This window comes from Cetorhinus maximus, chromosome 29 (genome assembly GCF_964194155.1).
Source record: "Cetorhinus maximus chromosome 29, sCetMax3.hap1.1, whole genome shotgun sequence".
NCBI classification, from domain to species: domain Eukaryota; kingdom Metazoa; phylum Chordata; class Chondrichthyes; order Lamniformes; family Cetorhinidae; genus Cetorhinus; species Cetorhinus maximus.
Window position 1 is genome coordinate 2643260 of NC_135907.1, and position 24059 is coordinate 2667318.

The 24059-nt window shown below is 46.0% G+C and overlaps 1 protein-coding gene across 3 annotated transcripts in view; it reads left to right on the plus strand.

The window, feature by feature from the left end:
- LOC144669554 (chondroadherin-like protein) overlaps positions 1 to 24059 on the plus strand; it is a 79948-nt gene that overhangs the window by 20342 nt on the left and 35547 nt on the right. Inside the window, exon 1 of one of the 3 annotated variants that reach the window (XM_078532039.1) lies at positions 2141 to 2265. The exons of 1 other annotated variant lie outside the window; for it this stretch is intronic. The gene's annotated coding sequence lies outside the window, so the exon portion shown is untranslated. Of the gene's footprint in view, positions 1 to 2140; positions 2266 to 8612; positions 8947 to 24059 lie in introns of those variants that run through there. One more of the 3 variants, XM_078532037.1, reaches the window with a different exon arrangement.

Here is a 24059-nt window from a genome sequence, read left to right on the forward strand (position 1 = left end):
ATATTGGGAAAGAGTTCAACCTTCCTGAAGCTGGACGCAAATAGCGTTTTTTGGCAATTATCCCTTGATGAAGAGTTCAAGTTGCTCACAATCTTCGTTACTCCATTTCGGAGGCTTTGCTTCAAGAACACAAGAACTAGGAGCAGGAGTAGGCCACTCGGCCCCTCGAGCCTGCTCCACCATCCGATAAGATCACGGCTGATCTGTTTTTGTCCCTAACTCCACATTCCTGTCTGTCTCTCACAACCCTTGACCCTCTGCTGATCAAAGATCTGTCTAACTCAGCCTTGAATATATTCAATGACTCCGCCTACTCTGGGGAAGAGAATTCCAAAGATGAACGACCCTCTGAGAGAAAAAAATTCCTCCTTATCCCAGTCTTGAATGGAAGACCCCTAATTTTAAAGCTGTGATGTCTGATTCCAGAAACCCCCACAAGGGGAAACAAGATCCCCTCAGGTTACTGTTTAAACAGGTCTCTGTTTAGCAGGTTACCCTCAGCGCCAGAAATCTTCCCGAGGGCGATGCCAGGCATCCTAGAATGACTGGGCTGGAGCCGAATGTCACATGGATGATATCCCAATCCATGGATTCACTCAAGACAGAGCATGACACTAGAGTGCGAGCTGTGCTGAGATGCCTAGAGGAAGCAGGACTGACACCTGATGTCACCTGATATCTTAGCTCTCTGTGGCTCAGGACTAGCCACTATCCTTGCTGCAGACGCACCTTCTACAGGCTTGGGAGCTGTACACTTTCAGATACAGACGAATGGAAGGCCTGCTGGACCAGTTTACAATGCATCCCATTCACTCTCAGAGGTTGAACAGAGATATGCAGTGATAGAGAAAGCAGCGTTAGATGCTACACGGGCATTCCGAGAGTTTGCAGGTTGTTTTCTTGGTCTCCACTTCAAGATAATGACACCCTTAAATTCTAAGGAGTTCAGCAAACATGCCTCCACGAGTACAATGATTCAGACTGAGGATGATGCAGTTTGACGCAGCGACACAGTATGTTCCGGAAAGCAGCAGAATACAACAGGTGCTCTGCCCTGTATCCCAGTGGCAAGGCCTGAGCAAGGTGACGTCGCCATTGTTGAAGAGGTAGAAACATTTGCGTCGACAACAACCTCAACCCGACCTCATCAACACAGCGACTGAATAAAATCAGAGATGCACAGAAACCTGGTGATGAATGTGGTCAGGTCAGGGAGCACGACATCAAAGGATGGCCATCGTACGTATCCAATGGGAACGTACAATCCCATTCTCAGGCAGAACTATCAACAGAAATGTGAACTCCTCACAAGAAGATGACTGAAGGCTCAACTCCCTACTCTGACACACACACACACACACACACACTCATGCTGCAGGTAGAAGCTGATGACTGGAACGAAATATCGTTGCAGCCACATGTGGAACTATGACATACGTCACAAGGGAAACAACCTGCCAGACCTCCCCTGCCAGGGGAGCCAGTCTGGATCCAAGACCAAGCTCACTATGGACAAGTAGGTGAACAGGCCTCCTCCAAACAGAGCACCGTACGCTGAGATGGAATAATACGCACTGGTCGCCATACAGCCTCCTGTCCCATGGAAGCAGCCATCTACCCAATCCATCCAGACAGAGATAATGTTGCCAACCACAAAAGAGCAAAGGATGTGATGTTACATCACTTCCTGTGATGATGTACACGGTATCTGATTGGCATATTAAACAGTTAGAATTAATCCATTATACTACATCTCCCCCCTCCCACCCCGCCAACTCTCTGATTCCCATTTCTATATTGTATTAATTAAATGTATTCCTGGAGGTTTCATCACATAACTTTCCCCCATGCTCCGGCCAACACGTCCATCCTTGTGATGCACGGCCTTCCTACCCCAATTGGAAAGCAAAAAGACTCATTACCCAATTGGATAATGCTTGAATGTCAAATGAAACCACCTTTCTGCACCCACCCCCCCCAACGTTGAGAGAGATGTTAAAAGAAGTATTGTTTAAAACTATCTTTTGTTATATCCCTATGATTTTTCTCCAGGGTTACACTCCAGCAGTGTCCTGGAGATTGACCTGCAATTCCTGGAGACTCCAGGCCAATCCTGGAGGGTTGGCAACCCTAGCCAGAGATGCTGCATTCGTCCACTAATCCAGGTGACAACCTGACTGGTGAACTTGAGTCCGGAGAGCCTGAGAGACCATCCACAGGACTCAAACCCCCAATCTCCTTCAAAGGAGAAGAGGACCCATTCTGGTAGACGCATGGAACAGTCACAGTTGTCATCCTTAGAAGAAGAAGGGAAGACAGAAGAGGATGTAAGGGGAATAAGACAAGATTAAGGAGTGCAACAAAACTGTGAGGGGCCTGGATAGAGTGGATGGGAAGGGCCTATTTACCTTAGCAGAGGGGTCAGTGACTAGGGGGCATCGATTTAAAGTGATTGGTAGAAAGTTAGAGGGGAGTTATGAGGAAAGTTTTTACACCCAGAGGGTTGTGGGGGTCTGGAATTCACTGCCTGAAAGGGTGGTAGAGGCAGAAACCCTCATGACACTTGAAAGGTGTCTGGATGGGCACCTCTAGTTCCATAACCTGCAGGGCTAGGGACCAAATGCTGGGAAGTGGCATTAGGCTGGGTGGCACGATTTTTGGCCAGTGCAGACACAATGGGCCAAGTGGCCTCTTTCTGTGCCATAAACCTTCTGTGATTTTAACCTATGAGCACACCAGAGTTTAGAGTTGTGGTTTGCTTGATTTTATTGCAATATAGAAATGGGAATCAGAGAGTTGGCGGGGTGGGTGGGGGGAGATGTAGTATAATGGATTCATTCTAACTGTCTAATATGCCAATCAGATACCGTGGACATCATCACAGGAAGTGATGTAACATCACATCCTTTGCTCTTTTGTGCAGCCTTGTGGAACTAGAGCAGTAAGATGTGTTCCAACAAAGCTCGTGTTTCACATACCCCTGCAGACTGATTATATATTCTGTATTAGTCAAACAATACCAGGAATATTGTAGCATTTCAACTTGTGTTCATCTGATGTTTACACCTTGCAGCAGGAGCTGGATAGCAATCAGGGCATTGGGGAGGCCACACCTAGCGTACTGCGTACAGTTTTGGATATACTTGCATTGCAATGGCAAACCACTACAGTACCATGCCAAGAATAACCATGGCCCAACACATGGAAGTCCATGGTTACCAACACCCTCTTAGGGCATGGTCCCAGAAGAGAGAGAGTGTGATACTTGCATTGTAGGCAGTTCAGAAAAGGTTCACTAGGTTGATTCTTATAACAGATAAACTCACTCACTCCTTTCTCTGGACACCTTTGGAGTTCCTTTAGTCATGATAGTTTTCCCTTGGAGACACTTTTTAATTCTCCTCAACCAAAAGTTAGCAGACTTCCTGGGGCTTTTATAAAACCTTTGGTGCACAGGCCAAGAATCAGACACAGCACGACTGCACCTAGTCCTTCTCAGAGAGGCATTGGGCAGGGGGCAGATAGGGATCAAGGGCAGTTTGGGCCTCTCGCTTCCTGGTTTATTTTCCTCGAAAAGCTGAGTGAAAAGAAAAGGAAGACTTTGGACTCGATGGGCCAAATGGCCTCCTTCTGTGCCATTGATGACTCTACACCTTGCATTCCTATAGCGCCTTTCATGACCACAGGACATCTCAAAGTGCTCTGCAGCCAAAAAAAGTATCTTTTTTTGAAGTGTAAACACGGTTGTAAGGTAGGAAACAGAAAGTCAACTTGTGCACAGCCAGCTCCCACAAACAGCAATGTGAGACTGACCAGTTTGTGTAATGTTGGTTGGGGGGGATAAATCTTGGCCCAAGAGCCAGGACACTGGGGAGAACTGCAAAATAGTGCCCTGGGACCTGTTACATCCATCTTAGACAGGACCTCGGTTTAACGTCTCATTGAGAAAAAAGCACAGACTGGGTAAGGCCTGACCCTCTCCAATGTTTGTGGCAGCATTCAGGGTAATTAAATAGTTTGTACAGCACAGAAACAGGCCTTTGGCCCAGATGGTCCTGGGTGGTGTTTCTGCTCCACACAAGCCTCTCTCCCCCCGCCCTCCCTACTTTATGAGCATAACTCTCTAGTCCTTTCTCCAGAATGGGCAGTGTGGAATACTAAGGCAGACTGAAGTTATATTTTCTTTGCTGTTTGATGTTTGCCCAACACACACAGAAATTACAGGGCAGCAGCACGGAGAGAGGATTAACCAGACAATGGATGCTCTGTACTGGAGTTCTCCACACGCAGACACAGACCCACTGTCCGTCCACCCACAGTTACTTTCAAACTTTATTTTGCAAGGATCTCTGAACTTTTAATTTCAGGGCACCTTAGTGGAGATGCTGCAATGCCCAACCATTGCCAAAGGCCACCAGGAACTTGATGTTACATAACTGTGGATTTTAAAAATTCATTCATGGGGGCTGTGGGCATCACTATCCAGAAGGAAAACCAGTTTGGACCAGTACTCTTATTTTCCAGTTTTTAACTGGTGTTCCATTTTAAGGTATACAAAATCAGTTTGGGCCAGTATTCTTATTTCCCAGTTTTTACTATTTTTTTCCTTCTGGGTGGCTGGGCCCAGCATTTATTGCCCATCCCTAGTTGCCCTTGAGAAGGTGGTGGTGAGCTGCCTTCTTGAACCGCTGCAGTCCCTGTGGTGTAGGTACACCCACAGTGCTGTTAGGGAGGGAGTTCCAGGATTTTGACCCAGCGACAGTGAAGGGACGGCGATATATTTCCAAGTCGGGATGGTGAGTGGCTTGGAGGGGAACTTCCAGGTGGTGGTGTTCCCATGTGTCTGTATCCCCACACTCACGGTGCCCCCCCTTTCCCACACCGATTGGAAGATTAATATACTCCTTATTGCCTGATTCTCGACTCTCAATCAAACACCCCGTTTCTCTCCGGCTTAAAAGTTTTTGTAACTAAAACTTGGGCCAGAATTTTTCGCTGAGCTGAGCGGGCAGGCGTGTGCCCGATCCTCTCGAGCGTAAAGTAGCGCCTGATGGCATCAGGTGAGCGTCCCGACGTCATCGGGCACTCTCGCGATATTTCAGTCAGCGGGCGCGCACTAAACTCGGCGCCCGTTAAGCCTATTAATGGTGCAATTAACTGGGATTTTTTGCTGCCTGTATAACATTCCAGTTGGCGGTCGGGTGAATTGGCCAGGTACCCTTTGCATTTTTCAGGAAACCTTTTCCAAGGGAGGGATGAGGTTTCCATTATTAAATTTTAAAAGATGAAAACCTATGCACAGAATTTTTATGATGCCTGTGCTCAGGTGACTGCTTGTGTTGCATTTTTTCCCGGATTTAAAAACCTTTATTTGATGCTTTTGAAATCTTCAGCTCCCTGAGGCAGCTCTCCTTCAGGGAGCTTTCAACCAGCGCTTACCCGAGCCCGCACTGACCTTAGCGCCTGCCTTCCTCCCACCCCCCCAACCCCAGCAGCGCTGACCACACCTGCGCTCACTTCACGGTGTCTGTCCATTCACTGGCCAGCCCGCGTGAAACCGCGACCGGGGACCAATCGCAGACCGTTCCCTGGCCGCTCTCATCGCGCCTGCAGGCCAACCTAAAAATCCTGCTCTCGAGAGCTTTCAAAACAAATGAAAAATCATTTTCTTTTAACAAATTCCTTGTGACTCCTTTCCTGGGTGTTGCTCCCAGCGAGTGTCCTGAAGATTGGTCTTTCAATCCTGGAGACTCCAGGGCAATCCTCCAGGGTGAGCAATTGACTCTTCTGCTGCCTGGGCCCCAGGCTCTGGAATTCTCTCCCTACACCTCACAGCCCCGTTACCTCACTTTCCTTTTTTTAGGTGCTCCTTAAAACCTACCTGTTTGACCAAGCTTTTGCCCATCTGTCCTAATCCCTCCTTAAGGGGCTCAGTATTAAACCTTGTTTGATTACGTTCCTATAAAGAGCCTCGGGACATTTTGCTATGTAGAAGATGCTATATAAATGCAAGTTGCTGCTGTTTCTCCATTCGGGCTTCGTGCAGCCACACATGGTTGCATAGCTTTGCCCAGGACATTGATCAATTGAGAGTGGATGCATCTCTCAGTCAGGATGGGTCCAATTTCATTGTTTGTCTTCAGGAGGCTGCACAGCCGCCGCCTCCCCCCCTCTCCCCAAGTGGCCAAACTGAGTGGAAATTCCTGGCCGAGCCCTGAATATTAATTGAGTATTGCTGAAAAAGCAGACATGCTGTCCAAGCTTTTTGTCTGGGAGTCATCAGAGCAGAATTGCAACAACACCAAATCTCAAAGGGAACAGCAGTTTATACTGCAGGAGGGTGCTGATTGGTTGGCAAGTCGACCCTGATTGAACAAAGAACAAAGAAAAGTAAGCACAGGAACAGGCCCTTCGGCCCTTCAAGCCTGCGCCGATCATATTGCCTGTCAAATTAAAACATTTTGCACTTCCGGGGTCCGTATCCCTCTATTCCCATCCTATTCATGTATTTGTCAAGCTGCCTCTTAAACCCCACTATCGTACCTGCTTCCACCACCTCCTCTGGCAGCGAATTCCAGACACTCACTACCCACTGCGTAAAAAACTTGCTCCGCACATCTCCTCTATTGTTTTCTCCTCTCACCTTAAATCTATGTCCCCTAATAATTGACTCTTCCACCCTGGGAAAAAGCTTCTGACTATCTCCTCTGTCCATGCCACTCATAATTTTGTAAACTTCTATCAAGTCGCCCCTCAATCTCCGTCGCTCTAGTGAGAACAATCCGAGTTTCTCCAACCTCTCCTCATAGCTAATAACCTCCAGAGCAGGCAGCATCCTGGTAAACCTCCTCTGCACCCTCTCCAATGCCTCCATATCCTTCTGGTAATGTGGCGACCAGAATTGCACGCAATATTCCAAGTGTGGTCTAACCAAGGTTCTATACAGCTGCAGCATGACTTCCTAGCTTTTATACTCAATACCCCTGCCGATGAAGGCAAGCATGCCATATGCCTTCCTGACTACCTTATCCACCTGCGTTGCCACTTTCAGTGACCTGTGGACCTGTACACCCAGATCCCTCTGCCCGTCGATGCACTTAAGGGTTCTGCCATTTACTGTATAATTCCTACCTGTATTAGACCTTCCAAAATGCATTACCTCGCATTTGTCCAGATTAAACTCCATCTGCCATTTCTCTGCCCAAGTCTCCAACCGATCTATATCCTGTTGTATCCTTTGACAATCCTCTTCACTATCTGTAACTCCTCCAACCTTAGTGTCATCTGCAAACTTACTAATTAGCCCAGTTACATTTTCCTCCAAATCATTTATGTATGCTACAAACAGCAAAGGTCCCAGCACTGATCCCTGTGGAACTCCACTAGTCACAGCTCTCCATTCAGAAAAGCACCCTTCCACTGCTACCCTCTGTCTTCTATGACCAAGCCAATTCTGTATCCATCCTGCCAGCTCACCTCTGATCCCGTGTGACTTTACCTTCTGTACCAGTCTGCCATGAGGGACCTTGTCAAAGGCCTTACTGAAATCAATGTATATAACATCCACTGCCCTTCCATCGTCGATCATCTTTGTCACTTCCTCGAAAAACCCGATCAAGTTAGTGAGACACGACCTCCCCTTCACAAAACCATGCTGCCTCTCACTAATACGCCCATTTGCTTCCAAATGGTAGTAAATCCTGTCACGAAGAATCTTCTCCAATAATTTCCCTACCACTGACGTAAGGCTCACCGGCCTGTAATTTCCTGGATTATCCCTGCTACCCATCTTAAACAATGGAACAACACTGGCCATTCTCCAGTCCTCTGGGACCTCCCCCGTAGCCAGTGAGGATACAACGATTTCTGCCAAGGCCCCAGAAATCTCTTCCCTTGCCTCCCTCAGTACTCTGGGGTGGATCCCATCTGGCCTTGGTACAGGTGTTGCCATGGAGAAAGCACCAGGAAACAGTTACTGCCGTGCTATTGTTTAAATTCAAACCAAGCGAGTTGATTCTGATTGCCCGAGGCATTTCCATGGGGAATGAACCAGGGAATGGCTGGCCTCCAAACTTTTGTGCAGTTGAAATATTGAAAACATTAATTGGCCTCTGTACCCCCCGGCATCAGAGAGGAAGGGGAAAAAAATCACCCAGGGGCCAAATCGAATCACTAACCAGTGATTCCCTCACTGCATCCCTGTTGGTAATGAGGTGAGAGCCTCATTGATCTTGCCAGCGATGCATTCCCTAGTGGAATAGCCTTTCGCAACTTTGAGCCTTAGCTTGTACATGAAGGATGTCAACATGGGTGGACTGTCATCGCCTGTGGACTCTTTGCCCCATTCCTACAGGAATGAGCTTGAACAGGAACATTAGTATTTGAAGTAAGCCCTGCCAGTCTCAGTAAACAGCGCAAGTGAACGACTGAGGAGAAAGATCCCTTTGTTCCCTCCGCTTCAGTCTCAGGAGCAGCTCCTTCTGGAAAATAAAAATCCTTGGATGATTCTGCAAGCAGTGGAAAATTCCAAGTCCTCTCTCTCAGTCCCAGCCCCCTCTCGCTACCAACCCCCCCCCCCACCACCTCTCCCCATCCCAGCCCCCCACCCCTTCTCTCCAACAGAAGCCCTCACAGCAACAGTGGAACTTGGGGCCTCTCTCTGGAAGGATGTGAAGGCAGCAAACCTGCCCTGTCACCTTCAAAGTGTCACACCGCTGCTCCAGCCTGCCAGAAATCTCTCAGCAGCTTCCAGTTTCTGCTCCTGAATCCACCCCGTGGGCAAAACTATTTGAAGGAGGCAGATCTGCGTGTCTCACACCGCCCCCCCCTCTTCCAAACTCTCAGCGCACAGAAAACCCTTTTCCCTCTCCCCTTCTCCTTCAAGTTAAGTTTGAGGTTGTTACGGAGACAAGTCAAACTCCCAGACAGACTCCACCATAAGGAAAGGTAGGTGTTTTTAAATGATTGCTTACTAGGTAAGTAACTTTATTGTTATTTTACTCAAACCCTCTTTTCTCCTCTCTCTGAGGCTCGGGCACAGTTCCACAAGCTTTTGGTGTCTCACCGAAGCGGTGTCTCAGATGGTGAGGGTTGGCAGGCTGCCCAGCGCCTTCATGGCTCTGCCAAATCCCATCCACATGGCCGCACTTTGCAGTGGGATGTCAATCAGGAGCTGGAACCTGGGGCTAATATTAACCCTTTGTAAGTCAATTTTTACCTCCCATACAGGTCAACGCCTGCTGAGGTCACCCAGCTCGGTGCGGGTCACAAACTGACTGCGATGGTCAAATGGCTCAAAGAGAGTTGACGTTGAGTTTTTGGGAAGTCGTCTTTTGCTCGAATTCTCTCCTTTTTTTCTCCCTCTCTTCCCTGGAGCTGCCCAGTCCGTCTGTCAAGAGTGTGAACCACAGAATAACACAGCACCTTCGTAACATAGAAAAACACCATTCCTACCCTGTCGCTGGGTCAAAATCCTGGAACTCCCTCCCTAACAGCACTGTGGGTGTACCTACACCACATGGACTGCAGCGGTTCAAGAAGGCAGCTCACCACCACCTTCTCAAGGGGCAATTAGGGATGGGCAATAAAGGCTGACCCAGCCAGCGACGCCCACATCCCGTGAACGAATAGAGAAAAAGCACAAAGGGGGCCATTCAGCCCAGCGTGCCTGTGCTGGCCCTTTGAAGGGCTATCCAATTAGTCCCTCTCCCTTGCTTTATCCTTCACAGCTCCGCGAATTTCTCCTTTTTCAAATATTTCTCCCATTCCCTTTTCAAAGTTACTAGTGAATCTGCTTCTCGCACCCTTCCAGGCAGCACGTTCCAGATCACAACAAAAAGATTCTCTATTTCTCCTTTTCTGGTCCTTTTGCTAATTGTCTTAAATCTGTGCCCTCTGGTTAACAACCCTCCTCATAATTTACTCTGTCAAAACCGTTCTGTCAATTGTCCCCTATTCCTTGCTGTTCCAAGGAAAGCAATCCCAGCTTCTCTAGTCTTACTAGAGGGGGATTAATTTAAACAGCCCTAATTTCTGCAAACAGAAAGGTGTTTTTGATTTTTGATTTCCCCCTTTATAATTTCCCAACCCCTCGGTTTTGCTGTGATGCAATCCTCTATTAATAACCTCACAGCAAACTCAAGATAGGATAAACTTAGATGGTTAGTTTATTTTACACACACTCAAAACGCGGGAAGAGGGTTTGCAATGTAACCCCCCCCCTCCAGCCCCCTCCCCCACTTTTTGTATTCACACAGTAAAAGAGAAATATAGAAATAAAGAGATATAAGACAAAGACCACAGGGAAAATAAGAATTATTGGTTCACGTGGGTCCAGAGTCCAGAATCAATTGGTGTATTCCTTCACAGAGTCGGCAGGCTGAAACTGAGGCAGGATTATTCACTTTCCCAGCAGAGGTGACTTCCACAATGAGACGGGCACGCAGAGGCAAATTATTCTTGTAGGTGATGGTACAGAAGTTCCAGTAGAAACAGTGTAGATGGGGCCAGGCATTCAAACCTGGACAGAGCCCCTTTTCTGAGCTGCAGCTTGGTAGATGGAAGATGGCAGTGGGGTGGCGGTGGGGAGGGTGGGTCATGTAACATGACTCCCAATTCTCCACTTTGGCTTTAACAAAGGATATATATTCCTTTATCTGGATTCAGGAGCTTGGTAATGTTTCAACCGTTAAGAATTTCACAAGAGGTTTCAGGGTCCTTTGTCCTATCAGACTGGTAATCTCCATTGGCCAGACCTGGCTTTAAAAATGTAAATGGCCTTTGTACAATTCCCTTGTAAGTTTGTTTCCTTCAGCTCACCGGGTTGTTAGCATCTCTTCAGAGATAATGAAGTGGCAACTTCTCTGAATGCCATTTTGTTTGCATCATAGCCAGCCATGGCTTCAGTCATTTTAAAGTCATTGTCCAGTTTTTAAAATTTTATAGGTTAGCCACAATGATATATATATATATTATAAAAAATATAGAGTGAAGTCTTAGCCCCCTGATATTAGTCTACAGTTGAATCCAACAAGAATCCTAGGGTCCCTTCACTCCTTATAGGGAGAAGTTTATTTTACCCCCTCCCCTCAGCTCCTCATGCCAATGGGTAAGTCTGGGGTTGAAGGGCCTGTCGAGCAGGAAACATTTTCCTTGTTGACTTCACAACAACAACTTATATTTATTTGCCGCCTTTCATGTAATGAAACATCCCAAGGCACTTCATGAGAGCATTATAAAGTCTGACACTGAGCCACATGAGGAGAAATAATGTCAGATGACCAAAAGTTTAGTCAAAGGCATAGGCCGGGGGTTTTCCAGTCCCGCCATTGGAAGGAATTGTCACGGGAGGGAGGGAAACCGGACTTGGTGCGAGTTGAGACACGGAAAGCAGAGTTTTGGATGACCCCAAGTTCAAGTAAACTTACGGGAGAGAAGCCAGGAGCACGTTGGAATAGTGAAGCCTAGGGATGATAAAGACATGGATGAGGATTTCAGCTGCTGATGAACTGAGACAGGGGCAAAGTCAGGTGATGTTATGGAGGTGGAAACATTTGGGAATTTGGTGCATGGGGGAAAGAGGTGCTGCAGGGTTTACTGAAAGAAGTGCGAGTTAGAATAGAGTGCTGGGAGGTGGGTAATTAAGGGAGTTAGGGAAGGAAGGGGAAGAGGTGCTTGTTTGCTTTCTAACTTTCTCAGCCTTCAGGAAGTGGCCGTACTCTGCTACAGGAGAAGAAGCTAGTTATATGGTGAGTATCCAGGAAGTGACTAAGGTTTATTCTATTCCTAAGGTTTAAAATAGTCTAGCAACTGGTGGTAAGGTTAATAAAATATATAAAACCAGAAGTAAAATGTATAATTGCATAAAATAATTAAATACATTAGAACACATTGAGGATGTGTCACAGCTGCAGAATGTGGGAGCTCTTGGATGCCAGTTTGATCCAGATGGGCACACAGAGGCAAATTATTCTTGAAGGCAATGGTACAGAAGTTCCAGTAGAAACAGTGTAGATGGGGCCAGGCATTCAAACCTGGACAGAGCCACATATTTAGTAAGTGTTTGAAGTTTGAGCAGCTTCAGCACAGAGTTTATGAGCTGGAGGCTGAACTACAGATGCTGCAACGTATCAGGAAGGGGGAAAGTTACCTGGATTCTTTGTACCAGGAGGCAGTCACACCTCTTAGGACAGGGTCTTCTGATTTGGTCGGTTGTCAGGGACAGGAGAGTGTGACTGCGAGTGAGGCAGTTAAGGGGACCGAGAGGGCAGGAGTGCAGGAGGGTGAGCCTGTGCAATTGCCCAGCAGGTCTGAGGTTCACTCAGCTTGTTTGGATGAGAGTGGGGGCTGCAGGGTGGATGAACAAACTGACCATGGCACTGTGGTACAGGAAACCATTCAGGATGGGGGAGCGAGAAGGAATGTAGTGGTAGCAGGGACAGTATAGTCAGAGGTGTTAATATGGCAATCGCCTTGTTAAAACCAATTGCTAGTTAAACAGGCGATGGGCATTGATTATCCCATCTAAACAGAATAAAAGGTACAGTTGGAACAGTTTGTGTGGAACCTACTGGGAAGTCAGCAGCACTGAGGAGTTGTCATGAAAATAAACCAGCTTGAACCAAAAGATCAGCCTGAATTAATTCTTCCACCACAACCTCTGATTGTGAATAACAAGAGGGATTGACACCATTCTCTGAAGCAAAGAGTGTAAGTCCAGATGGTGCTAGGCTGAGGGACATCTGCTCAGGGCTGGAGAGGAACTTACAGTGGGAGGGGGAGGACCCAGTTGTCGTGGTCCATGTAGGTACCAACAACATAGGCAGGATGAGGAAGGAGGTTCTGCCTAGTCAGTATGAGGAGCTTGGCACCAAATTAAGAAGCAGAACCTCAAAGGTCATAATCTCTGGATTATTACCTGAGCCACGTGCAAATTGGAATAGGACAAATCAGGTTAGGGAGACGAATGTGTGGCTCAAAGCCTGGTATGGGAGAAATGAGTCCCGGTTCAAGGGACACTGGCACCAATACTGGGGAAAGTGGGATCTGTACCATTGGGACAGTCTACACCTGAACCGTGCTGTGACCGGTGTTCTTGTGATCTGCATAACTAGGCAAGTCAAGAGGCTTTTAAACTAAATAGTGGGGGCAAGGGATCAAATTTGGGAAGATGTGGGCCAGAAATTTACCCTCGGGGTGCACCTGAGGTCAGTGCAGACAGAAGTTGACGTAAAACCTGCTTTCAGCTGAGATCATGCTCCGAACGCGATCTTAAGCTGGCTGACCAATTAACGGCCAGCAAGTGTGAAACTGAGCCTGGAGAAAGGCTCAGCGCTGCCGGTGTGGGTGGGGAGAGGGCGGGTGCCGATGTCCCCTTGGGTGCTGGTGAGCGTTTCCAGCGAGTTCCCCTGAAGGCAGACTCACTGCCCCAGGAAGCTGAAGACCCCCACAGAATAAAACAAAGCACAAAAATCCTGCAAAAAAAATGTCCATGCAGAACAACCCAGCTCCTGACAGCATACCTCACAAAAAAAAAGCAGTGCCCTGATATTTCTTTTTAAATTTTAAATCTGAATGAAGATTTGGCTGAGGTTTGAGCAAAAATGTGAAGCCCGCCTGACCGATTGGCCCATTCGCCAACCGTAAGGTTGGACGGGTCCCGAAAAATCGCTGACATTTGGGTAGTTAATGAGCTTAATTGCCCGATTAATTGCTGGCGGGCACGCTTCCAACTTTTGCACACGCCCGCTGCGCGAAATATCGCTCGAGTGCACAATGATGTCGGGACGCTCGCTCGATGTCATCTCGCGCGATCCTACGTCCATTCGGGTCGGATCCGCGCCCGACCTCGGGATGCAAAATTCTGGCTGCGGTAAATCAAAGAGACAAGACAAAAGAGAAAGGTATTATTACAGGAAATAAAAAACAGACCGTGACAGGAGGGGTTAGAGAGTACAAATCTAACAGTAAATCAACAGATGAAACTAGAGGTTATAAAAAGAATAGAAGGATAAAACTGAAAGCTCTGTATCTGAACGTACGTAGCATTCGAAACAAAACAAATGAACTGAGAGCGCGTATAGAAATAAATAAATACGATTTGACAGCCATTACAGAGACATGGCTGCAGGAGAACATGGATTGGGACCTGAATATTGAAGGGTACAGGATATTTAGGAAGGACAGGAAGCGAGGAAAGTGTGGAGGGGCAGCTCTGTTAGTTAATGATGGTATTAGCACAATAGAGAGGGATGACCTAAGTTCAGGAAAGCAGGATGTGGAAATGGTTTGGGTAAAGATAAGAAGTCACTTGTGGGAGTCGTGTGCAGGCCCCCTAACAGTAACCACATGGTAGGATGGAGCATAAAGGAAGAAATAATTGGAGCTTCTCAGATAGGCACGGCGATAATCATGGGAGATTCTAATTTACATATAGACTGGAAAAGTCATATGGGCAAAGATAGCCTAGATGAGGAGTACATTGAATGTTTTTGGGATAGTTTCCTAGAACAGCATGTTCGGGAGCTAACCAGAGAGTAGGCTATACTAGACCTGGTATTGTGCAATGAGATGGGAGTAATTAATGATCTCATAGTGAAGGCGCCCCTAGGTAGCAGTGACCATAATATGATTGAATTTTACATTCAGTTTGAGGGAGAGAGGAGTGGGTCTGAGACTAAGTTTTTAAACTGAAATAAGGGCAATTATGAGGGCATGAAAGCAGAGCTGGCTAAAGTGAATTGGAAAATTAGGTTACGGGATAGGTCAATAGAGATGCAGTGGCTAATATTTAAAGGGATATTTCAGAATGCACAGAATAGATACATTCCAACGAATAAGAAAAAGCCCAAGGGATGGACACACCATTCATGGTTAACTAGAAATGTTAAAGATAGTATCAAACTTAAAGAAAAAGCATATAATTGTGCAAAGATATGTGAAAGGCCAGAAGATTGGACAGAATATAAGGAACAGCAAAAAATGACTAAAAGACTAATAAGGAGGGGAAAATTAGAGTATGAGAGAAAGCTGGCTGGAAATATAAAAACAGATAGTAATGGTTTTTATAAATATTTTAAAAAAGAAAAAAATTAACAAAGTGAGCATTGGTCCTATAGAAAGTGAGGCTGGAGAATTGATAATGGAAAACAAGGAGATGGCAGATGAAATGAACATATTTTGCACCAATTTTCACTATAGAGCGTACAAGCAACATCCCAGAAGCAGCTATAAACCAGGAAATGGAAGTGGGGAAGGAAGTCAAGAAAATTACAATCACCAGAGAAGTGGTACTGAGTAAATTGTTGGAGCTGTGGGCTGACAAGAGCCCGGGTCCTGATGGGCTTCATCCTAGGGGCTTAAAAGAAGTGTCTGGTGAGATGATGCATTGGTTTTAATTTACCAAAGCTCCCTAGATTCGGGGAAGGCCCCATTAGATTGGAAGATAGCGAATGTAACTCCATTATTCAAAAAGGGAGGTAGACAGAAAGCAGGAAACTACAGGCCAGTTATCTTAACACCTGTTGTAAGGAAAATGTTAGAAGCTATTATTAAAGAAGCTATAGCAGGGCACTTGGATAAGCTCAAGGTCATCAGGCAGAGTCAACATGGTTTTGTGAAAGGAAAATCGTATTTAACCAACTTATTGGAGTTCTTTGAGGAAGTAATGTGTGCTGTGGATAAAGGGGAACCGGTGGATATACTGTACTTAGATTTCCAGAAGGCTTTTGATAAAGTGTCACATCAAAGGTTATTGCAGAAAATAAAAGCTCATGGTATAAGGGGTGACATATTGGTGTGGAAAGAAGATTGGCTGGCTAACAGGAAGCAGAAAGTAGGCATAAATGGGTCTTTTTCTGGTTGGCAAGATGTAACGAGTGGTGTGCCACAAGGACCAATGCAGGGACCACAACTGTTTACAATTTATATAAGTGACTTGGATGAAGGGATTGAAGGGATGGTTGCCAAATTTGCTGATGACACAAAGATAGATAGGAAAGAAAGTTGTGGAGAGGACATAAGGAGGCTACAAACAGATATAGATAAGTTAAGTGAGTGGCAGACAGACTTTAATGTTGGAACTTGTGAAATTGTTAATTTTGATAGGAAGACATATTATCTAAATAGTGAGAAATTGCAGAGCTCTAAGGTTCAGAGGGATCTGGGTGTCTTAGTGCATGAATCACAAAAGGCTAATATGCAAGTACAGCAAGTAATTAGGAAATCTAATAGAATGTTATCATTTATTGTGAGGAGAATTGAATACAAAAGTAGGGAGGTTATGCTTCAGTTGTACAGGGCACTAGTGAGACCGCATATGGAGTATTGTGTACAGTATTGGTCACCTTATTTAAGGAAGGATGTAAATGTGTTAGAAGCAGTTCAGGGAAGGGTTACCAGACTAATACAAGGAATGGGTGGGCTGTCTTATGATAGGTTGGACAGACCAGGCTTGTATCCGCTGGAGTTTAGAAGAGTAAGAGATGACTTAATTGAAACATATAAAATCCTGAGGGGACTTGACAGGGTGAATGTGGAGAGGATGTTTCCTCTTGTGGGAGAATCTAGAACTAGGAGTCACTGTTTAAAAATTAGAGGTCGCCCTTTTAAAACAGAGATGAGGGGAAATTTTTTAACACAGAAGGCAGTGAGTCTTTGGAACTCTCATCCTGAAAAGGTGGCGGAAGCAGAGTCTTTGAATATTTTTAAGGCAGAGGTGGACAGATTCTTGGTAAGTAAGGGGGGGTGGTGATAGCTTATCGGCGGTCGGTGGGATGCAGATTTCGGGTTACTAGCAGATCAGCCATGATCTTATTAAATGGCAGAGCAGGCTCGAGGGGCTGAATGGGCTCCTTGTTCGTATGTTTGTATGTAGTTTCAGCCTCCCCCTACCACCCCCAAAGTGGGGGATGGTAGGGATGTGGTAATGTAACCCAGAGGCCTGTACGAATGCTCTGGGGGGTATGAATTCAAATCTTACTACCATAGTTGGGGGGGGAGTTTAAATTCAATTAATTAATAAATCTGGAATTAAAAAGCTAGTCTCATTAATAATTATAAAAATCCATCTGGCTCACTCATCCCCTTAGGGAAGGAAATCTGCCATCCTTACTCGGTCTGGCCTACATGTGACTCCAGACCCACAGCAATGCGGTTGACTCTTAACCACCCTCTGAAATGGCCGAGCAAGCTATTCAATTGTAAGTGGCTCACCACCACCTGGTCAAGGCCAAATAGGAATGGCAAGCACATTCTGAAATGTCTTACCCTCAGCCTATATGTCTGATATGGAATGTACATTATAGATACCAAGAGGATTACAATTGTATAGAGGCACCTCATAGTGGAACATGCTGTATGGGGACAAGCTTGCACTTTCTGTCATTTCCAAGTCAAAATGTTTTGTAATGTACTTTTACAAATGTTATGAATAAAGCATATTTTGGGGGAAAAATAGGGGTGGGCAATAAATGCTGACCTTGCCAGTGATGCTCACATCCCAAGAACTGACAATAAAAAAAGATAAAGCCCCGAGCCTTGGTCTCACCAGCCAGGAGTGTGTTGGAATAATGAAGTCTTACCAGCAAGTGGAAACGTCTCTCCATTTACCCTATCAAACCTTTCATACTTGAGCACAAAAATCAGGGTTGACATTGTAGTGCAGTACTGAGGGAGTGCCGCACTGTCAGAGGTGCTGTATTTTGGGTGAGACGTTAAAATGTGGCCCCTTTCAGGGGTCATATAAAAAATCCCATGATGTTATTTTGATGAAGAGCAGTGGCATTCTCCACATCCCCCAACCCCGCCCTCCACCGTGTCCCAGCCAATATTTATCCATCAATCAACATCACAAAAACAGATTATCTGATCATTATGATATTGCTGATTGTAGGAGCTCACTGTGCTCAATTTGGCTGCTGGGTTTCCTACATTACAACAGCGATTACACCTACGAAGCACTTCATTGGCTGTAAAGCACCTTGAGGCGTGTGGTGGCCATAAGAGGCGCTACATAAATGCAAGTCTTTCTTAAAAGTTATTTTGGTGAAATGAAAGTTGAATACAGTGGAATCCCTTTATAAGGAAATGTCCCTCTGCCAGCTTAAAATTCTGTTTTAAACGGGCAGCTTCTGTTCTTGAGCCCTCCGAGTGGTTGAGGCACCGTTAGAGAGAACTAATCATACGAGGACTTCAGTGGTTTAAGAATTGTCCCTTTCTTTCTGCGCGACCTGCGGGAGTTCTGCTCCAACAATAACATTCACTGGGTGAGTAGGAGGAGGCAGGACCTGGGCTGGTATTTTCAGGGTCAGTCAGAGCGGGGGCCAAGTCAGGAATGCCTGAGCCAAAACACATTCCAAGTCAAATAAAAGATTGGATCTGGCCATGGGTGTGAAGCATCGTTCTCTAGGGGGGATAATGCTTCCTCTGCCTCGAATGCTGACATGATGTCTGTTGACAAACACAAACTCCAACATTATCGAGCTCCCAATGATCGGGACACGGTGGAGGGCGGGGTTTGGGGGGAGAACGCCACTGCTCCTCATCAGAATGACATCATGGGATTTTTTATGACCCCTGAAAGGGGCCACAGTTTAATGTCTCATCCAAAATACAGCACCTCCGACAGTGCAGCACTCCCTCAGTACTGCACTGCAATGTCAACCCTGATTTTTGTGCTCAAGTATGAAAGGTTTGATAGGGTAAATGGAGAGATGTTTCCACTTGCTGTTAAGACTTCATTATTCCAACGCACTCCTGGCTGGTGAGACCAAGACTAGGGGCCGCTTGTGCTCTGGCTGCTGTCACACTGAGGCTTCTAATTCAGGAACATTCCATGCTCGATCATCAGCTCAGTGCTGTTGGCTGACCCCAGCCAGGATGCAAGTCGGTACCGTTGGCCTCAGCACCTTTGAGTAGCCAGATGTGAGGTGTTAGCTAATAAAAGTCTTTCAAATTATGAGGGAGTTCAATAGGGTAGACATCGAGGCATAGAGAGGACCCAAAACTAGAAGACATAATTAAAAGATATGGTGGTGTGTTACAGATCACTCAGGGAGTCCAAGTTGCTGTGGTAACATGTACTTTTTCATTCATGTTGTGGTCTGGAGTTATGGATAGTGATGGTAGAGGCTCCAACGTTCCTTCCATCACACAGCTGACCAGGAATCTCTCCCGCTCTTACCATCTGCCATGGGTGGGTGTTGGAAGGATTTGCAGGTTGATACTCAACCTGTTTGGCCACGTTATGAACGCACCTTCCTTGACCATCAGGTCCTGGGATGGGACTTGAACCTGGAGCTTCTGTCCCAGAGGCAGGGACACTACCCACTGCACCTTAAAACCTCCTAAAAGGAGATAGTCACTAATAAATCCAATCGGGAATTCAGGTGAAATCTTTTTGCTCAGCGAGTGGTTAGAATGTGGAAGCCGCTACCACAGAACCAATTGAAGCAAATAACATAGAAGCTTTTAGGGGGAAGTTGGATTAGAATCCTGTTCCTGGTCTAATGTTTCCTGGGTGGAGAGTGCAGTATTTGGGGGTCAGGCGAGGACAGGGATGAGTTTAACTGACACATCCCAACTATATACGTATGATACCCACTGATAGATGAAAAATTACCCACTTACATGAGGAATCTAGAATGGAATGGTGTCACTGCACGAGCATCTTCAGGAGATAAGAGAAAATTGCATTTGTCAGTCATGTTATTTTGGGAAAAAGCCGCATTTTGTGTACAACACATGTCCAGGGAGGGGATCAAAACAGAGGCCTGTGAGCCCCTGCGGCCTAGAAACTCAAACATCTCAGCGGCGCTCATATCTGCAACTGATTTGAATTTTATGGACTTTGAGCGTTGGAAGGGTCATTCCAAATAAGATCATAAGAAATAGGAGCAGGAGTAGGCCATTTGGCCCATCAAGCCTGTTCTGTCATCCAATACGATTATGGCTGATCTGTTTCTGGCCTTAAATTCACTTTCCTGTCTGCCCTCCTAACCCTTGACTCCCTTGTAGATCAAAAATCTGTCTAACTCAGCCTTGAATATATTCAATGACCCAACCTCCACTGCTCTTGGGGGAAGAGAATTACAAAGATGAACAACCCTCTGAGAGAAGAAATTCCTCATCATCTACGTCTTAAATGGGAGACTCCTTATTTTCAAACTGTGCCCCCTAGTTCTAGGTTCCCCCACGAGGGAAAACATCCTCTCAGCATCTACCCTCAGAATCTCCCCCAATGTGTATAGGCCCAACCTGCACAAACTCTCTTCATAAGACAACCCCTTCATCCCAGGAATCAGACGAGTGAACCTTCTCTGAACTGCTTCCAATGCAATTATATTTCCCTTAAGTAAGGAGACCAAAACTGTACACAGTACTCCAGGTGTTGGTCTCACCAATGCCCTGTACAGTTGTAACTAGACTTCCCTACTTTTATACTCAATCACTCTCGCAATAAAGGCCAACATTCCATTTGCCTTCCTAATTATTTGCTGTACCTGCACGTTGACTTTTTGTGATTCATGCACAAGGACACCCAGATCCCTCTGTACCGCAGCGTTCTGCAGTGTCTCCCCATTTAAAAATATTCTGTCTTTCTATTCTTCCTGTCAAACGTAACCTATCTATATCCCTTCACAGACTCGTTGTATCCTCCTCAAACTTGCTTTCCTACCTTTCTTTGTATCATAAGCAAATTTGGGTGCGATCCACTTGGACCCAAACAGCTTTGACGCCCACTGTCTTATTCATTGTGGAGTTAATCAACAATGCGTAAGGTTGGTGAAGCAAATTTTCACAAACTGAATGTCCCTTTGTAAGTGGCTGCTTTTTAACTGTTGACATAACAATAGTTTATGAACCCTTATAATTGCCGTTGTTACTTCTAGGCTTGACCATTCCGACGCACAGCTAATCAGGTTCCCAAAGACTCTGCATCCTTTGTAAACTTGAGCTCATCCAAAACTCTTCGGCCCCCTGTTTTAACTTGAAGCAAGCCCCATGCATTCACCCATCACCCCAACACTCTCTGATTTACCCAGTCTGGCAATGCCTCAATTTGAACTATATTAAAATTAAATGTTAATTCATTTTTCTGAATGTTATTACAATTAAGTTGCAGCCTGTTTGGGTTGAACTGTTGCTTTTGCAGCTACAATAGAAACTAGAGACAGACAACAAAGATGGGGGAACGGCATTAAATTCCACCCAGGATCTCTCACTCAAATTTAAACAATTGGTATTTGTATAGTTCCAATTAATGTCCCATAAGGCACTTCACAGGAGCCTTATCAAACAAAATTTGGCACTGAGGCACTTGAGGAGATATTAGGTCAGCTGACCAAATGCTTGCTAAGAGGTAGGTTTTAATTAGTGTCTTAAAGGAGGAAAACGAGTTGGAGAGACAGAGAGTTCCAGAGTGGGGGTTTCAGAGCTTAGGATCAAGGCAGCCCCTACCACAACCACCAGTGGCAGAGTAATTAAAATCGGGGATGTGCAAGAGGCAAGAATTAGAGGAGTATAGATATCTCAGAGAATCATAGGGCTGGAGGAGATTAGAGGTAGGAAGGGGTGATGCCACGGAGGAATTGGGAATCAGGGATAAGAATTTAAAAATTGAGGCGTTGCCAGACTGGGAGCCAAAGTCTATCAGCAAAACACCAGGGTGATGGGTGAATTGGACTTGGTGTGAGTCAGGGTACAGGCAGCACAATTTTGGATGAGCTGAAGTTTATGGAGGATGGGAGGCCAGACAGCAGAGCTGTGGAATAATTAGGTCTGGAGATAACAAAGGCATGGATGAGGGCTTCAGCAGCAGATGAGCTGAGGCAGCAACAGAGGTGGGCCACCTTACAGAGGTGGAAGTAAGCAGGTTGGAAGATCGTCTTAGCATCAAATATGACACCAAAGCTGTGATCAATCTGATTCAGCCTTGGACAGAGGGATGGAGCTGGTGGTGGGGCCCACAGGCAATGGCTTGTGGAACCTAACGTAGTTCTTTGGGTGATGTTGTTAAGGGGCAATATGTCTAAATGGAGGATAAGAGAGCACCAGGGTTAGATCCTTGGGAGAGTCCAGAGTAACATTGTGGAAGTGTGAAGAGTTGTTATTCCAGGTGACTATCTGTCCACGAATTGGAAAATAAAAGCAGACGAGAGCAGTCCCACCCAGCTGGACGACAGCGGAGAGGAATTGAAGGAGGAACAACATGGTCAACCGTGTCAAAGACAGGTCAAGAAGAACAAGGAGGGAAAGTTTACCATAGTCACAGTCACATAGTGTGTCGTTTGTGACTTGGGTAAGAGCTTTTTCAACATAGCGACAGAAGTGGAAACATAATTGGAGAGATTCAAACATGAAGTTCCGGGAAAAATGAGCACGGATTTGGGAGAAAGTTCAAGGACTTTGGAGCAGGAAAGGGAGTTTAGATCTGGGGCGCCAGTTTGCAAAGATGGAGAGGGTCATGATGGACTGTTAAAAACAACTATTTTAATTAAATTCCTGCTATAGGATTGCAATCAAAGAGGGTAACGATGTTAGTCAGCAGAGAAATGTCGGCTGGGAATCCTTTACGTCCGTCTAAGAGGGCAGATAGGATCAAGCTTATCATCTACCTGAAGGCAGCACATTACACCAGCCCCTCACTGCTGCGCTGATGTGTCAGCCTCAGATAAGTTACACAAGCCCTTGGCTTTGGGACTTGAAACCACAGCTTCAGGGGCAAGGGTTACCCATTAAACCGCAGCTGACATCTTTGTTAAAGTTCCAACTGCATCTGTTTCCTGTGACCTTTGCTCAAACAATCGCAGAGAAAAATTGGCGACCGACTCGAGACGGAAGCATTCAAATGAAATAGGACTTCCAGACAAAGCCAAGCACCTGCTTTCATTTTCAGGGGATTGCACCATTGTTTTACTACTTGTTTTTTCTCACTCTTTCCTGGAATGTGGGCGTCACTGGCTAGGCCAGCATTTATTGCCCATCCCTAATTGCCCTTGAGAAGGTGGTGGGGAGCTGCCTTCTTGAACCGCTGCAGTCCCTGTGGTGTAGGTACACCCACAGCGCTGTTAGGGAGGGAGTTGCAGGATTTTGATCTAGTGACAGTGAAGGAACGGGGATATATTTCCAAGTCAGGATGGTGAGTGACTTGGAGGGGAGCTTGCAGTTGGTGGTGTTCCCATGTGTCTGCTGCCCTTGTCCTTCTAGATAGTAGTGGTCATGGTTTTGGAAGGTGCTGTTGAAGGAGCCTTGGTGAGTTGCTGCAGTGCATCTTGTAGACGGTACACACACTGCTGCTACTGTGTGTGGGTGGTGGAGGGAGTGAATGTTTGTGGATGCGGTGCCAATCAAGCGGGGCTGCTTTGTCCTGGATGGTGTCAAGCCTCTTGAGTGTTGTAGGAGCTGCGCTCATCCAGGAAAATGGAGAGTATTCCATCACATTCCTGACTTATGCCTTGTAGATGATGGACAGGCTTTGGGGAGTCAGGAGGTGAGTTAATCGCCAAGTATTCCTAGCCTCTGACCTGCTCTTGTAGCCACAGTATTTATATAGCTGGTCGAGTTTGGTTTCTGATCAGTGGTAACCCCCAGGATGTTGACAGTAGGGGATTCAGCGATGGTAATGCTATTGAATGTCAAGGGGTGATGGTTAGATTCTCTCTTATTACTGGAATATTAACCCTGAGGCCTGGATTAATGACCCGGAAGCACAAGTTCAAATTCCACCAAGACAACTCGGGAATTTAAATTGAGTTAAATAAATAAATCTGGAATAAAAAGCGGGTCTCAGTAATAGAGACCATGAAGTTACCGAATTGTTGTAAAAACCCATCTGGTTCACTAATGTCCTTTAGGGAAGGAAATCTGCCGTCCTTACCCAGTCTGGCCTACATGTGACTCCATACCCGCAGCAATGTGGATGATCATAAGGTCATAAAATCATCTTAACTGCCCTTCAAAATGGCCTAGCAAGCCATTCAGTTGTATTCAGGAAGGCAGCTCACCGCCACCATCTCAAGGGAATTAAAGATGGACAATAAATGTTGGCCAAGTCAGCATCA